The following is a 15,972-nucleotide window of genomic DNA, read 5'->3' as shown; positions in this document are numbered from 1 at the left end:
TGCCCTTGTTATCAACAGCAGCCTTTTAAACTCACCTGAGCTAACAGGTATGTGAGCTGGTTACTCTGCTGCACTTAAAATTTCTTTTTTGGTTTGCTACAATGCCTTTTCTGAAACGTTGTCTCCCTCTGCTGGAACACTGACTTCTTTCATTTAATGCCTGCAGACTATAAAAGAGAAACCAACCCAAAAAGTTTGGTTGATTAGTCTGTGGCATTCTTTTAAACTGTTGCTTATGGCGGTCTCTGTGAGCTTCTCAGTGACATTCAGCCATCCAGGTATCCCGCCTGCAGTAGACGGAATGTGGCAATGGAACGCTGGCTGCGCGTGTCATAATAGGCTCTGAGCCTTTATATACCTGCGCACAGCAGCAGCCACCTTCAGTCTGCTGCTGGACAGCCAGCAGCAGCAGCAGCAGGAGAGGTAATTAATCAGCAACCCTCCTGCTAAGGGTAGACAGCTGCTCGTTCCACCCCCCCCCCCGCCTTAATTGGTTCTCCTCCCTTCCAACGGTGTTGAGGCGGGTGGGAACAGCCGGGGGTTGAGGGTACTGTGCTAAAAGAGGTGGAGTTATGCAGATCTAAAACGCGTGGATTGCAGCAGCAGCAAGCCGAAAAGTGCAGGCATGTGAGGGATCTAGAGGTTGACAGCATGTCTTCTTAACGGGAGTCCAGGTGGCCATCTCCACAAATGGACTTTTCAGAATCCTTGGGTGGCACCGTAGTCGGAAACCAATTCTGGTTATCGCTTCTCGGCCTTTTGGCTAAGATCAAGTGTAGTATCTGTTCTTATCAGTTTAATATCTGATACGTCCCCTATCTGGGGACCATATATTAAATGGATTTTTAGAACAGGGAGATGGAAAAAGAGCTTGCTCTGTCCACTCCACGCATTGACCTGGTATTGCAGTATCTCCAGGACCGGTGCACCCCTTCTTTAATGCAGTTTCTAAAATCAGAAAGAATTGAATTCAATGCTTTTTGTTCATTTTGCTTGTTTGTCGGATTTTGGGATGCACTCTTTGGCTTTGCTTTTCTTCTCCTCATTGGATTTTTCATGTTAAAAGTTGCAGAAGCCAGATGACAAGCTCATTTTGGTTCAACTTCAGCAACTGTGCATTGCATTGCCATGTAATGTAATGTAATGCAATGCTATCTATCTAGCTCTCCCTCTATACTTCCTTTTGGATAAACAGACATATTAGGCAAGCATTTTGGAGCTTTCACCTAAATAACTACAGGTGGTGAGATAAGCTGCACAATATAATTGACCTTTCAGTATATTGTTGCACACACACCATCTATTTAGCAAATGCCCTTGTTATCAACAGCAGCCTTTTAAACTCACCTGAGCTAACAGGTATGTGAGCTGGTTACTCTGCTGCGCTTAAAATTTCTTTTTTGGTTTGCTACAATGCCTTTTCTGAAACGTTGTCTCCCTCTGCTGGAACACTGACTTCTTTCATTTAATGCCTGCAGACTATAAAAGAGAAACCAACCCAAAAAGTTTGGTTGATTAGTCTGTGGCATTCTTTTAAACTGTTGCTTATGGCGGTCTCTGTGAGCTTCTCAGTGACATTCAGCCATCCAGGTATCCCGCCTGCAGTAGACGGAATGTGGCAATGGAACGCTGGCTGCGCGTGTGATAATAGGCTCTGAGCCTTTATATACCTGCGCACAGCAGCAGCCACCTTCAGTCTGCTGCTGGACAGCCAGCAGCAGCAGCAGGAGAGGTAATTAATCAGCAACCCTCCTGCTAAGGGTAGACAGCTGCTCGTTCCACCCCCCCCCGCCTTAATTGGTTCTCCTCCCTTCCAACGGTGTTGAGGCGGGTGGGAACAGCCGGGGGTTGAGGGTACTGTGCTAAAAGAGGTGGAGTTATGCAGATCTAAAACGCGTGGATTGCAGCAGCAGCAAGCCGAAAAGTGCAGGCATGTGAGGGATCTAGAGGTTGACAGCATGTCTTCTTAACGGGAGTCCAGGTGGCCATCTCCACAAATGGACTTTTCAGAATCCTTGGGTGGCACCGTAGTCGGAAACCAATTCTGGTTATCGCTTCTCGGCCTTTTGGCTAAGATCAAGTGTAGTATCTGTTCTTATCAGTTTAATATCTGATACGTCCCCTATCTGGGGACCATATATTAAATGGATTTTTAGAACAGGGAGATGGAAAAAGAGCTTGCTCTGTCCACTCCACGCATTGACCTGGTATTGCAGTATCTCCAGGACTGGTGCACCCCTTCTTTAATGCAGTTTCTAAAATCAGAAAGAATTGAATTCAATGCTTTTTGTTCATTTTGCTTGTTTGTCGGATTTTGGGATGGACTCTTTGGCTTTGCTTTTCTTCTCCTCATTGGATTTTTCATGTTAAAAGTTGCAGAAGCCAGATGACAAGCTCATTTTGGTTCAACTTCAGCAACTGTGCATTGCATTGCCATGTAATGTAATGTAATGCAATGCTATCTATCTAGCTCTCCCTCTATACTTCCTTTTGGATAAACAGACATATTAGGCAAGCATTTTGGAGCTTTCACCTAAATAACTACAGGTGGTGAGATAAGCTGCACAATATAATTGACCTTTCAGTATATTGTTGCACACACACCATCTATTTAGCAAATGCCCTTGTTATCAACAGCAGCCTTTTAAACTCACCTGAGCTAACAGGTATGTGAGCTGGTTACTCTGCTGCGCTTAAAATTTCTTTTTTGGTTTGCTACAATGCCTTTTCTGAAACGTTGTCTCCCTCTGCTGGAACACTGACTTCTTTCATTTAATGCCTGCAGACTATAAAAGAGAAACCAACCCAAAAAGTTTGGTTGATTAGTCTGTGGCATTCTTTTAAACTGTTGCTTATGGCGGTCTCTGTGAGCTTCTCAGTGACATTCAGCCATCCAGGTATCCCGCCTGCAGTAGACGGAATGTGGCAATGGAACGCTGGCTGCGCGTGTCATAATAGGCTCTGAGCCTTTATATACCTGCGCACAGCAGCAGCCACCTTCAGTCTGCTGCTGGACAGCCAGCAGCAGCAGCAGCAGGAGAGGTAATTAATCAGCATCCCTCCTGCTAAGGGTAGACAGCTGCTCGTTCCACCCCCCCCGCCTTAATTGGTTCTCCTCCCTTCCAACGGTGTTGAGGCGGGTGGGAACAGCCGGGGGTTGAGGGTACTGTGCTAAAAGAGGTGGAGTTATGCAGATCTAAAACGCGTGGATTGCAGCAGCAGCAAGCCGAAAAGTGCAGGCATGTGAGGGATCTAGAGGTTGACAGCTTGTCTTCTTAACGGGAGTCCAGGTGGCCATCTCCACAAATGGACTTTTCAGAATCCTTGGGTGGCACCGTAGTCGGAAACCAATTCTGGTTATCGCTTCTCGGCCTTTTGGCTAAGATCAAGTGTAGTATCTGTTCTTATCAGTTTAATATCTGATACGTCCCCTATCTGGGGACCATATATTAAATGGATTTTTAGAACAGGGAGATGGAAAAAGAGCTTGCTCTGTCCACTCCACGCATTGACCTGGTATTGCAGTATCTCCAGGACCGGTGCACCCCTTCTTTAATGCAGTTTCTAAAATCAGAAAGAATTGAATTCAATGCTTTTTGTTCATTTTGCTTGTTTGTCGGATTTTGGGATGGACTCTTTGGCTTTGCTTTTCTTCTCCTCATTGGATTTTTCATGTTAAAAGTTGCAGAAGCCAGATGACAAGCTCATTTTGGTTCAACTTCAGCAACTGTGCATTGCATTGCCATGTAATGTAATGTAATGCAATGCTATCTATCTAGCTCTCCCTCTATACTTCCTTTTGGATAAACAGACATATTAGGCAAGCATTTTGGAGCTTTCACCTAAATAACTACAGGTGGTGAGATAAGCTGCACAATATAATTGACCTTTCAGTATATTGTTGCACACACACCATCTATTTAGCAAATGCCCTTGTTATCAACAGCAGCCTTTTAAACTCACCTGAGCTAACAGGTATGTGAGCTGGTTACTCTGCTGCGCTTAAAATTTCTTTTTTGGTTTGCTACAATGCCTTTTCTGAAACGTTGTCTCCCTCTGCTGGAACACTGACTTCTTTCATTTAATGCCTGCAGACTATAAAAGAGAAACCAACCCAAAAAGTTTGGTTGATTAGTCTGTGGCATTCTTTTAAACTGTTGCTTATGGCGGTCTATGTGAGCTTCTCAGTGACATTCAGCCATCCAGGTATCCCGCCTGCAGTAGACGGAATGTGGCAATGGAACGCTGGCTGCGCGTGTCATAATAGGCTCTGAGCCTTTATATACCTGCGCACAGCAGCAGCCACCTTCAGTCTGCTGCTGGACAGCCAGCAGCAGCAGCAGCAGGAGAGGTAATTAATCAGCAACCCTCCTGCTAAGGGTAGACAGCTGCTCGTTCCACCCCCCCCCCCGCCTTAATTGGTTCTCCTCCCTTCCAACGGTGTTGAGGCGGGTGGGAACAGCCGGGGGTTGAGGGTACTGTGCTAAAAGAGGTGGAGTTATGCAGATCTAAAACGCGTGGATTGCAGCAGCAGCAAGCCGAAAAGTGCAGGCATGTGAGGGATCTAGAGGTTGACAGCATGTCTTCTTAACGGGAGTCCAGGTGGCCATCTCCACAAATGGACTTTTCAGAATCCTTGGGTGGCACCGTAGTCGGAAACCAATTCTGGTTATCGCTTCTCGGCCTTTTGGCTAAGATCAAGTGTAGTATCTGTTCTTATCAGTTTAATATCTGATACGTCTCCTATCTGGGGACCATATATTAAATGGATTTTTAGAACAGGGAGATGGAAAAAGAGCTTGCTCTGTCCACTCCACGCATTGACCTGGTATTGCAGTATCTCCAGGACCGGTGCACCCCTTCTTTAATGCAGTTTCTAAAATCAGAAAGAATTGAATTCAATGCTTTTTGTTCATTTTGCTTGTTTGTCAGATTTTGGGATGGACTCTTTGGCTTTGCTTTTCTTCTCCTCATTGGATTTTTCATGTTAAAAGTTGCAGAAGCCAGATGACAAGCTCATTTTGGTTCAACTTCAGCAACTGTGCATTGCATTGCCATGTAATGTAATGTAATGCAATGCTATCTATCTAGCTCTCCCTCTATACTTCCTTTTGGATAAACAGACATATTAGGCAAGCATTTTGGAGCTTTCACCTAAATAACTACAGGTGGTGAGATAAGCTGCACAATATAATTGACCTTTCAGTATATTGTTGCACACACACCATCTATTTAGCAAATGCCCTTGTTATCAACAGCAGCCTTTTAAACTCACCTGAGCTAACAGGTATGTGAGCTGGTTACTCTGCTGCGCTTAAAATTTCTTTTTTGGTTTGCTACAATGCCTTTTCTGAAACGTTGTCTCCCTCTGCTGGAACACTGACTTCTTTCATTTAATGCCTGCAGACTATAAAAGAGAAACCAACCCAAAAAGTTTGGTTGATTAGTCTGTGGCATTCTTTTAAACTGTTGCTTATGGCGGTCTCTGTGAGCTTCTCAGTGACATTCAGCCATCCAGGTATCCCGCCTGCAGTAGACGGAATGTGGCAATGGAACGCTGGCTGCGCGTGTCATAATAGGCTCTGAGCCTTTATATACCTGCGCACAGCAGCAGCCACCTTCAGTCTGCTGCTGGACAGCCAGCAGCAGCAGCAGCAGGAGAGGTAATTAATCAGCAACCCTCCTGCTAAGGGTAGACAGCTGCTCGTTCCACCCCCCCCCCGCCTTAATTGGTTCTCCTCCCTTCCAACGGTGTTGAGGCGGGTGGGAACAGCCGGGGGTTGAGGGTACTGTGCTAAAAGAGGTGGAGTTATGCAGATCTAAAACGCGTGGATTGCAGCAGCAGCAAGCCGAAAAGTGCAGGCATGTGAGGGATCTAGAGGTTGACAGCATGTCTTCTTAACGGGAGTCCAGGTGGCCATCTCCACAAATGGACTTTTCAGAATCCTTGGGTGGCACCGTAGTCGGAAACCAATTCTGGTTATCGCTTCTCGGCCTTTTGGCTAAGATCAAGTGTAGTATCTGTTCTTATCAGTTTAATATCTGATACGTCCCCTATCTGGGGACCATATATTAAATGGATTTTTAGAACAGGGAGATGGAAAAAGAGCTTGCTCTGTCCACTCCACGCATTGACCTGGTATTGCAGTATCTCCAGGACCGGTGCACCCCTTCTTTAATGCAGTTTCTAAAATCAGAAAGAATTGAATTCAATGCTTTTTGTTCATTTTGCTTGTTTGTCGGATTTTGGGATGGACTCTTTGGCTTTGCTTTTCTTCTCCTCATTGGATTTTTCATGTTAAAAGTTGCAGAAGCCAGATGACAAGCTCATTTTGGTTCAACTTCAGCAACTGTGCATTGCATTGCCATGTAATGTAATGTAATGCAATGCTATCTATCTAGCTCTCCCTCTATACTTCCTTTTGGATAAACAGACATATTAGGCAAGCATTTTGGAGCTTTCACCTAAATAACTACAGGTGGTGAGATAAGCTGCACAATATAATTGACCTTTCAGTATATTGTTGCACACACACCATCTATTTAGCAAATGCCCTTGTTATCAACAGCAGCCTTTTAAACTCACCTGAGCTAACAGGTATGTGAGCTGGTTACTCTGCTGCGCTTAAAATTTCTTTTTTGGTTTGCTACAATGCCTTTTCTGAAACGTTGTCTCCCTCTGCTGGAACACTGACTTCTTTCATTTAATGCCTGCAGACTATAAAAGAGAAACCAACCCAAAAAGTTTGGTTGATTAGTCTGTGGCATTCTTTTAAACTGTTGCTTATGGCGGTCTCTGTGAGCTTCTCAGTGACATTCAGCCATCCAGGTATCCCGCCTGCAGTAGACGGAATGTGGCAATGGAACGCTGGCTGCGCGTGTCATAATAGGCTCTGAGCCTTTATATACCTGCGCACAGCAGCAGCCACCTTCAGTCTGCTGCTGGACAGCCAGCAGCAGCAGCAGCAGGAGAGGTAATTAATCAGCAACCCTCCTGCTAAGGGTAGACAGCTGCTCGTTCCACCCCCCCCGCCTTAATTGGTTCTCCTCCCTTCCAACGGTGTTGAGGCGGGTGGGAACAGCCGGGGGTTGAGGGTACTGTGCTAAAAGAGGTGGAGTTATGCAGATCTAAAACGCGTGGATTGCAGCAGCAGCAAGCCGAAAAGTGCAGGCATGTGAGGGATCTAGAGGTTGACAGCTTGTCTTCTTAACGGGAGTCCAGGTGGCCATCTCCACAAATGGACTTTTCAGAATCCTTGGGTGACACCGTAGTCGGAAACCAATTCTGGTTATCGCTTCTCGGCCTTTTGGCTAAGATCAAGTGTAGTATCTGTTCTTATCAGTTTAATATCTGATACGTCCCCTATCTGGGGACCATATATTAAATGGATTTTTAGAACAGGGAGATGGAAAAAGAGCTTGCTCTGTCCACTCCACGCATTGACCTGGTATTGCAGTATCTCCAGGACCGGTGCACCCCTTCTTTAATGCAGTTTCTAAAATCAGAAAGAATTGAATTCAATGCTTTTTGTTCATTTTGCTTGTTTGTCGGATTTTGGGATGGACTCTTTGGCTTTGCTTTTCTTCTCCTCATTGGATTTTTCATGTTAAAAGTTGCAGAAGCCAGATGACAAGCTCATTTTGGTTCAACTTCAGCAACTGTGCATTGCATTGCCATGTAATGTAATGTAATGCAATGCTATCTATCTAGCTCTCCCTCTATACTTCCTTTTGGATAAACAGACATATTAGGCAAGCATTTTGGAGCTTTCACCTAAATAACTACAGGTGGTGAGATAAGCTGCACAATATAATTGACCTTTCAGTATATTGTTGCACACACACCATCTATTTAGCAAATGCCCTTGTTATCAACAGCAGCCTTTTAAACTCACCTGAGCTAACAGGTATGTGAGCTGGTTACTCTGCTGCGCTTAAAATTTCTTTTTTGGTTTGCTACAATGCCTTTTCTGAAACGTTGTCTCCCTCTGCTGGAACACTGACTTCTTTCATTTAATGCCTGCAGACTATAAAAGAGAAACCAACCCAAAAAGTTTGGTTGATTAGTCTGTGGCATTCTTTTAAACTGTTGCTTATGGCGGTCTATGTGAGCTTCTCAGTGACATTCAGCCATCCAGGTATCCCGCCTGCAGTAGACGGAATGTGGCAATGGAACGCTGGCTGCGCGTGTCATAATAGGCTCTGAGCCTTTATATACCTGCGCACAGCAGCAGCCACCTTCAGTCTGCTGCTGGACAGCCAGCAGCAGCAGCAGCAGGAGAGGTAATTAATCAGCAACCCTCCTGCTAAGGGTAGACAGCTGCTCGTTCCACCCCCCCCCCCGCCTTAATTGGTTCTCCTCCCTTCCAACGGTGTTGAGGCGGGTGGGAACAGCCGGGGGTTGAGGGTACTGTGCTAAAAGAGGTGGAGTTATGCAGATCTAAAACGCGTGGATTGCAGCAGCAGCAAGCCGAAAAGTGCAGGCATGTGAGGGATCTAGAGGTTGACAGCATGTCTTCTTAACGGGAGTCCAGGTGGCCATCTCCACAAATGGACTTTTCAGAATCCTTGGGTGGCACCGTAGTCGGAAACCAATTCTGGTTATCGCTTCTCGGCCTTTTGGCTAAGATCAAGTGTAGTATCTGTTCTTATCAGTTTAATATCTGATACGTCTCCTATCTGGGGACCATATATTAAATGGATTTTTAGAACAGGGAGATGGAAAAAGAGCTTGCTCTGTCCACTCCACGCATTGACCTGGTATTGCAGTATCTCCAGGACCGGTGCACCCCTTCTTTAATGCAGTTTCTAAAATCAGAAAGAATTGAATTCAATGCTTTTTGTTCATTTTGCTTGTTTGTCAGATTTTGGGATGGACTCTTTGGCTTTGCTTTTCTTCTCCTCATTGGATTTTTCATGTTAAAAGTTGCAGAAGCCAGATGACAAGCTCATTTTGGTTCAACTTCAGCAACTGTGCATTGCATTGCCATGTAATGTAATGTAATGCAATGCTATCTATCTAGCTCTCCCTCTATACTTCCTTTTGGATAAACAGACATATTAGGCAAGCATTTTGGAGCTTTCACCTAAATAACTACAGGTGGTGAGATAAGCTGCACAATATAATTGACCTTTCAGTATATTGTTGCACACACACCATCTATTTAGCAAATGCCCTTGTTATCAACAGCAGCCTTTTAAACTCACCTGAGCTAACAGGTATGTGAGCTGGTTACTCTGCTGCGCTTAAAATTTCTTTTTTGGTTTGCTACAATGCCTTTTCTGAAACGTTGTCTCCCTCTGCTGGAACACTGACTTCTTTCATTTAATGCCTGCAGACTATAAAAGAGAAACCAACCCAAAAAGTTTGGTTGATTAGTCTGTGGCATTCTTTTAAACTGTTGCTTATGGCGGTCTCTGTGAGCTTCTCAGTGACATTCAGCCATCCAGGTATCCCGCCTGCAGTAGACGGAATGTGGCAATGGAACGCTGGCTGCGCGTGTCATAATAGGCTCTGAGCCTTTATATACCTGCGCACAGCAGCAGCCACCTTCAGTCTGCTGCTGGACAGCCAGCAGCAGCAGCAGCAGGAGAGGTAATTAATCAGCAACCCTCCTGCTAAGGGTAGACAGCTGCTCGTTCCACCCCCCCCCCGCCTTAATTGGTTCTCCTCCCTTCCAACGGTGTTGAGGCGGGTGGGAACAGCCGGGGGTTGAGGGTACTGTGCTAAAAGAGGTGGAGTTATGCAGATCTAAAACGCGTGGATTGCAGCAGCAGCAAGCCGAAAAGTGCAGGCATGTGAGGGATCTAGAGGTTGACAGCATGTCTTCTTAACGGGAGTCCAGGTGGCCATCTCCACAAATGGACTTTTCAGAATCCTTGGGTGGCACCGTAGTCGGAAACCAATTCTGGTTATCGCTTCTCGGCCTTTTGGCTAAGATCAAGTGTAGTATCTGTTCTTATCAGTTTAATATCTGATACGTCCCCTATCTGGGGACCATATATTAAATGGATTTTTAGAACAGGGAGATGGAAAAAGAGCTTGCTCTGTCCACTCCACGCATTGACCTGGTATTGCAGTATCTCCAGGACCGGTGCACCCCTTCTTTAATGCAGTTTCTAAAATCAGAAAGAATTGAATTCAATGCTTTTTGTTCATTTTGCTTGTTTGTCGGATTTTGGGATGGACTCTTTGGCTTTGCTTTTCTTCTCCTCATTGGATTTTTCATGTTAAAAGTTGCAGAAGCCAGATGACAAGCTCATTTTGGTTCAACTTCAGCAACTGTGCATTGCATTGCCATGTAATGTAATGTAATGCAATGCTATCTATCTAGCTCTCCCTCTATACTTCCTTTTGGATAAACAGACATATTAGGCAAGCATTTTGGAGCTTTCACCTAAATAACTACAGGTGGTGAGATAAGCTGCACAATATAATTGACCTTTCAGTATATTGTTGCACACACACCATCTATTTAGCAAATGCCCTTGTTATCAACAGCAGCCTTTTAAACTCACCTGAGCTAACAGGTATGTGAGCTGGTTACTCTGCTGCGCTTAAAATTTCTTTTTTGGTTTGCTACAATGCCTTTTCTGAAACGTTGTCTCCCTCTGCTGGAACACTGACTTCTTTCATTTAATGCCTGCAGACTATAAAAGAGAAACCAACCCAAAAAGTTTGGTTGATTAGTCTGTGGCATTCTTTTAAACTGTTGCTTATGGCGGTCTCTGTGAGCTTCTCAGTGACATTCAGCCATCCAGGTATCCCGCCTGCAGTAGACGGAATGTGGCAATGGAACGCTGGCTGCGCGTGTCATAATAGGCTCTGAGCCTTTATATACCTGCGCACAGCAGCAGCCACCTTCAGTCTGCTGCTGGACAGCCAGCAGCAGCAGCAGCAGGAGAGGTAATTAATCAGCAACCCTCCTGCTAAGGGTAGACAGCTGCTCGTTCCACCCCCCCCCCCGCCTTAATTGGTTCTTCTCCCTTCCAACGGTGTTGAGGCGGGTGGGAACAGCCGGGGGTTGAGGGTACTGTGCTAAAAGAGGTGGAGTTATGCAGATCTAAAACGCGTGGATTGCAGCAGCAGCAAGCCGAAAAGTGCAGGCATGTGAGGGATCTAGAGGTTGACAGCATGTCTTCTTAACGGGAGTCCAGGTGGCCATCTCCACAAATGGACTTTTCAGAATCCTTGGGTGGCACCGTAGTCGGAAACCAATTCTGGTTATCGCTTCTCGGCCTTTTGGCTAAGATCAAGTGTAGTATCTGTTCTTATCAGTTTAATATCTGATACGTCCCCTATCTGGGGACCATATATTAAATGGATTTTTAGAACAGGGAGATGGAAAAAGAGCTTGCTCTGTCCACTCCACGCATTGACCTGGTATTGCAGTATCTCCAGGACCGGTGCACCCCTTCTTTAATGCAGTTTCTAAAATCAGAAAGAATTGAATTCAATGCTTTTTGTTCATTTTGCTTGTTTGTCGGATTTTGGGATGGACTCTTTGGCTTTGCTTTTCTTCTCCTCATTGGATTTTTCATGTTAAAAGTTGCAGAAGCCAGATGACAAGCTCATTTTGGTTCAACTTCAGCAACTGTGCATTGCATTGCCATGTAATGTAATGTAATGCAATGCTATCTATCTAGCTCTCCCTCTATACTTCCTTTTGGATAAACAGACATATTAGGCAAGCATTTTGGAGCTTTCACCTAAATAACTACAGGTGGTGAGATAAGCTGCACAATATAATTGACCTTTCAGTATATTGTTGCACACACACCATCTATTTAGCAAATGCCCTTGTTATCAACAGCAGCCTTTTAAACTCACCTGAGCTAACAGGTATGTGAGCTGGTTACTCTGCTGCGCTTAAAATTTCTTTTTTGGTTTGCTACAATGCCTTTTCTGAAACGTTGTCTCCCTCTGCTGGAACACTGACTTCTTTCATTTAATGCCTGCAGACTATAAAAGAGAAACCAACCCAAAAAGTTTGGTTGATTAGTCTGTGGCATTCTTTTAAACTGTTGCTTATGGCGGTCTCTGTGAGCTTCTCAGTGACATTCAGCCATCCAGGTATCCCGCCTGCAGTAGACGGAATGTGGCAATGGAACGCTGGCTGCGCGTGTCATAATAGGCTCTGAGCCTTTATATACCTGCGCACAGCAGCAGCCACCTTCAGTCTGCTGCTGGACAGCCAGCAGCAGCAGCAGCAGGAGAGGTAATTAATCAGCAACCCTCCTGCTAAGGGTAGACAGCTGCTCGTTCCACCCCCCCCCCCGCCTTAATTGGTTCTCCTCCCTTCCAACGGTGTTGAGGCGGGTGGGAACAGCCGGGGGTTGAGGGTACTGTGCTAAAAGAGGTGGAGTTATGCAGATCTAAAACGCGTGGATTGCAGCAGCAGCAAGCCGAAAAGTGCAGGCATGTGAGGGATCTAGAGGTTGACAGCATGTCTTCTTAACGGGAGTCCAGGTGGCCATCTCCACAAATGGACTTTTCAGAATCCTTGGGTGGCACCGTAGTCGGAAACCAATTCTGGTTATCGCTTCTCGGCCTTTTGGCTAAGATCAAGTGTAGTATCTGTTCTTATCAGTTTAATATCTGATACGTCTCCTATCTGGGGACCATATATTAAATGGATTTTTAGAACAGGGAGATGGAAAAAGAGCTTGCTCTGTCCACTCCACGCATTGACCTGGTATTGCAGTATCTCCAGGACCGGTGCACCCCTTCTTTAATGCAGTTTCTAAAATCAGAAAGAATTGAATTCAATGCTTTTTGTTCATTTTGCTTGTTTGTCGGATTTTGGGATGGACTCTTTGGCTTTGCTTTTCTTCTCCTCATTGGATTTTTCATGTTAAAAGTTGCAGAAGCCAGATGACAAGCTCATTTTGGTTCAACTTCAGCAACTGTGCATTGCATTGCCATGTAATGTAATGTAATGCAATGCTATCTATCTAGCTCTCCCTCTATACTTCCTTTTGGATAAACAGACATATTAGGCAAGCATTTTGGAGCTTTCACCTAAATAACTACAGGTGGTGAGATAAGCTGCACAATATAATTGACCTTTCAGTATATTGTTGCACACACACCATCTATTTAGCAAATGCCCTTGTTATCAACAGCAGCCTTTTAAACTCACCTGAGCTAACAGGTATGTGAGCTGGTTACTCTGCTGCGCTTAAAATTTCTTTTTTGGTTTGCTACAATGCCTTTTCTGAAACGTTGTCTCCCTCTGCTGGAACACTGACTTCTTTCATTTAATGCCTGCAGACTATAAAAGAGAAACCAACCCAAAAAGTTTGGTTGATTAGTCTGTGGCATTCTTTTAAACTGTTGCTTATGGCGGTCTCTGTGAGCTTCTCAGTGACATTCAGCCATCCAGGTATCCCGCCTGCAGTAGACGGAATGTGGCAATGGAACGCTGGCTGCGCGTGTCATAATAGGCTCTGAGCCTTTATATACCTGCGCACAGCAGCAGCCACCTTCAGTCTGCTGCTGGACAGCCAGCAGCAGCAGCAGCAGGAGAGGTAATTAATCAGCAACCCTCCTGCTAAGGGTAGACAGCTGCTCGTTCCACCCCCCCCCCCCCCCGCCTTAATTGGTTCTTCTCCCTTCCAACGGTGTTGAGGCGGGTGGGAACAGCCGGGGGTTGAGGGTACTGTGCTAAAAGAGGTGGAGTTATGCAGATCTAAAACGCGTGGATTGCAGCAGCAGCAAGCCGAAAAGTGCAGGCATGTGAGGGATCTAGAGGTTGACAGCATGTCTTCTTAACGGGAGTCCAGGTGGCCATCTCCACAAATGGACTTTTCAGAATCCTTGGGTGGCACCGTAGTCGGAAACCAATTCTGGTTATCGCTTCTCGGCCTTTTGGCTAAGATCAAGTGTAGTATCTGTTCTTATCAGTTTAATATCTGATACGTCCCCTATCTGGGGACCATATATTAAATGGATTTTTAGAACAGGGAGATAGAAAAAGAGCTTGCTCTGTCCACTCCACGCATTGACCTGGTATTGCAGTATCTCCAGGACCGGTGCACCCCTTCTTTAATGCAGTTTCTAAAATCAGAAAGAATTGAATTCAATGCTTTTTGTTCATTTTGCTTGTTTGTCGGATTTTGGGATGGACTCTTTGGCTTTGCTTTTCTTCTCCTCATTGGATTTTTCATGTTAAAAGTTGCAGAAGCCAGATGACAAGCTCATTTTGGTTCAACTTCAGCAACTGTGCATTGCATTGCCATGTAATGTAATGTAATGCAATGCTATCTATCTAGCTCTCCCTCTATACTTCCTTTTGGATAAACAGACATATTAGGCAAGCATTTTGGAGCTTTCACCTAAATAACTACAGGTGGTGAGATAAGCTGCACAATATAATTGACCTTTCAGTATATTGTTGCACACACACCATCTATTTAGCAAATGCCCTTGTTATCAACAGCAGCCTTTTAAACTCACCTGAGCTAACAGGTATGTGAGCTGGTTACTCTGCTGCGCTTAAAATTTCTTTTTTGGTTTGCTACAATGCCTTTTCTGAAACGTTGTCTCCCTCTGCTGCAACACTGACTTCTTTCATTTAATGCCTGCAGACTATAAAAGAGAAACCAACCCAAAAAGTTTGGTTGATTAGTCTGTGGCATTCTTTTAAACTGTTGCTTATGGCGGTCTCTGTGAGCTTCTCAGTGACATTCAGCCATCCAGGTATCCCGCCTGCAGTAGACGGAATGTGGCAATGGAACGCTGGCTGCGCGTGTCATAATAGGCTCTGAGCCTTTATATACCTGCGCACAGCAGCAGCCACCTTCAGTCTGCTGCTGGACAGCCAGCAGCAGCAGCAGCAGGAGAGGTAATTAATCAGCAACCCTCCTGCTAAGGGTAGACAGCTGCTCGTTCCACCTCCCCCCCCCCCGCCTTAATTGGTTCTCCTCCCTTCCAACGGTGTTGAGGCGGGTGGGAACAGCCGGGGGTTGAGGGTACTGTGCTAAAAGAGGTGGAGTTATGCAGATCTAAAACGCGTGGATTGCAGCAGCAGCAAGCCGAAAAGTGCAGGCATGTGAGGGATCTAGAGGTTGACAGCATGTCTTCTTAACGGGAGTCCAGGTGGCCATCTCCACAAATGGACTTTTCAGAATCCTTGGGTGGCACCGTAGTCGGAAACCAATTCTGGTTATCGCTTCTCGGCCTTTTGGCTAAGATCAAGTGTAGTATCTGTTCTTATCAGTTTAATATCTGATACGTCCCCTATCTGGGGACCATATATTAAATGGATTTTTAGAACAGGGAGATGGAAAAAGAGCTTGCTCTGTCCACTCCACGCATTGACCTGGTATTGCAGTATCTCCAGGACCGGTGCACCCCTTCTTTAATGCAGTTTCTAAAATCAGAAAGAATTGAATTCAATGCTTTTTGTTCATTTTGCTTGTTTGTCGGATTTTGGGATGGACTCTTTGGCTTTGCTTTTCTTCTCCTCATTGGATTTTTCATGTTAAAAGTTGCAGAAGCCAGATGACAAGCTCATTTTGGTTCAACTTCAGCAACTGTGCATTGCATTGCCATGTAATGTAATGTAATGCAATGCTATCTATCTAGCTCTCCCTCTATACTTCCTTTTGGATAAACAGACATATTAGGCAAGCATTTTGGAGCTTTCACCTAAATAACTACAGGTGGTGAGATAAGCTGCACAATATAATTGACCTTTCAGTATATTGTTGCACACACACCATCTATTTAGCAAATGCCCTTGTTATCAACAGCAGCCTTTTAAACTCACCTGAGCTAACAGGTATGTGAGCTGGTTACTCTGCTGAGCTTAAAATTTCTTTTTTGGTTTGCTACAATGCCTTTTCTGAAACGTTGTCTCCCTCTGCTGGAACACTGACTTCTTTCATTTAATGCCTGCAGACTATAAAAGAGAAACCAACCCAAAAAGTTTGGTTGATTAGTCTGTGGCATTCTTTTAAACTGTTGCT

The 15,972-nt window shown here is 45.0% G+C and overlaps 12 non-coding genes across 12 annotated transcripts; all 12 read left to right on the top strand.

Annotated features, from left to right (window-relative positions):
- The first annotated feature begins 743 nt into the window (after positions 1-743).
- LOC141195337 (U2 spliceosomal RNA) lies at positions 744-934 on the top strand. Its single transcript, XR_012267932.1, has one exon. It is a non-coding gene; the product is annotated as a U2 spliceosomal RNA (small nuclear RNA).
- Positions 935-2,050: 1,116 nt separating this feature from the next.
- Positions 2,051-2,241, top strand: LOC141195815 (U2 spliceosomal RNA). Its single transcript, XR_012268391.1, has one exon. It is a non-coding gene; the product is annotated as a U2 spliceosomal RNA (small nuclear RNA).
- A 1,118-nt stretch (positions 2,242-3,359) lies between these two features.
- On the top strand, positions 3,360-3,550 carry LOC141195336 (U2 spliceosomal RNA). Its single transcript, XR_012267931.1, has one exon. It is a non-coding gene; the product is annotated as a U2 spliceosomal RNA (small nuclear RNA).
- Positions 3,551-4,671: 1,121 nt separating this feature from the next.
- Positions 4,672-4,862, top strand: LOC141195919 (U2 spliceosomal RNA). Its single transcript, XR_012268490.1, has one exon. It is a non-coding gene; the product is annotated as a U2 spliceosomal RNA (small nuclear RNA).
- Positions 4,863-5,982: 1,120 nt separating this feature from the next.
- LOC141195335 (U2 spliceosomal RNA) lies at positions 5,983-6,173 on the top strand. The gene has a single exon (XR_012267930.1). It is a non-coding gene; the product is annotated as a U2 spliceosomal RNA (small nuclear RNA).
- Positions 6,174-7,291: 1,118 nt separating this feature from the next.
- On the top strand, positions 7,292-7,482 carry LOC141195333 (U2 spliceosomal RNA). Its single transcript, XR_012267928.1, has one exon. It is a non-coding gene; the product is annotated as a U2 spliceosomal RNA (small nuclear RNA).
- Positions 7,483-8,603: 1,121 nt separating this feature from the next.
- On the top strand, positions 8,604-8,794 carry LOC141195918 (U2 spliceosomal RNA). Its single transcript, XR_012268489.1, has one exon. It is a non-coding gene; the product is annotated as a U2 spliceosomal RNA (small nuclear RNA).
- Positions 8,795-9,914: 1,120 nt separating this feature from the next.
- Positions 9,915-10,105, top strand: LOC141195332 (U2 spliceosomal RNA). Its single transcript, XR_012267927.1, has one exon. It is a non-coding gene; the product is annotated as a U2 spliceosomal RNA (small nuclear RNA).
- A 1,121-nt stretch (positions 10,106-11,226) lies between these two features.
- On the top strand, positions 11,227-11,417 carry LOC141195331 (U2 spliceosomal RNA). Its single transcript, XR_012267926.1, has one exon. It is a non-coding gene; the product is annotated as a U2 spliceosomal RNA (small nuclear RNA).
- Positions 11,418-12,538: 1,121 nt separating this feature from the next.
- LOC141195917 (U2 spliceosomal RNA) lies at positions 12,539-12,729 on the top strand. The gene has a single exon (XR_012268488.1). It is a non-coding gene; the product is annotated as a U2 spliceosomal RNA (small nuclear RNA).
- A 1,125-nt stretch (positions 12,730-13,854) lies between these two features.
- LOC141195931 (U2 spliceosomal RNA) lies at positions 13,855-14,045 on the top strand. The gene has a single exon (XR_012268502.1). It is a non-coding gene; the product is annotated as a U2 spliceosomal RNA (small nuclear RNA).
- Positions 14,046-15,169: 1,124 nt separating this feature from the next.
- Positions 15,170-15,360, top strand: LOC141195330 (U2 spliceosomal RNA). The gene has a single exon (XR_012267925.1). It is a non-coding gene; the product is annotated as a U2 spliceosomal RNA (small nuclear RNA).
- The last annotated feature ends 612 nt before the right edge of the window (positions 15,361-15,972 follow it).

This window comes from Phyllobates terribilis, unplaced genomic scaffold, assembly GCF_046119375.1.
Source record: "Phyllobates terribilis strain yellow unplaced genomic scaffold, ASM4611937v1 Scaffold_74__1_contigs__length_7073193, whole genome shotgun sequence".
Taxonomy (NCBI): domain Eukaryota; kingdom Metazoa; phylum Chordata; class Amphibia; order Anura; family Dendrobatidae; genus Phyllobates; species Phyllobates terribilis.
The sequence above is the reverse complement of the archived record's forward strand: the minus strand, read 5'-3'. Positions and strand labels throughout refer to the sequence as shown.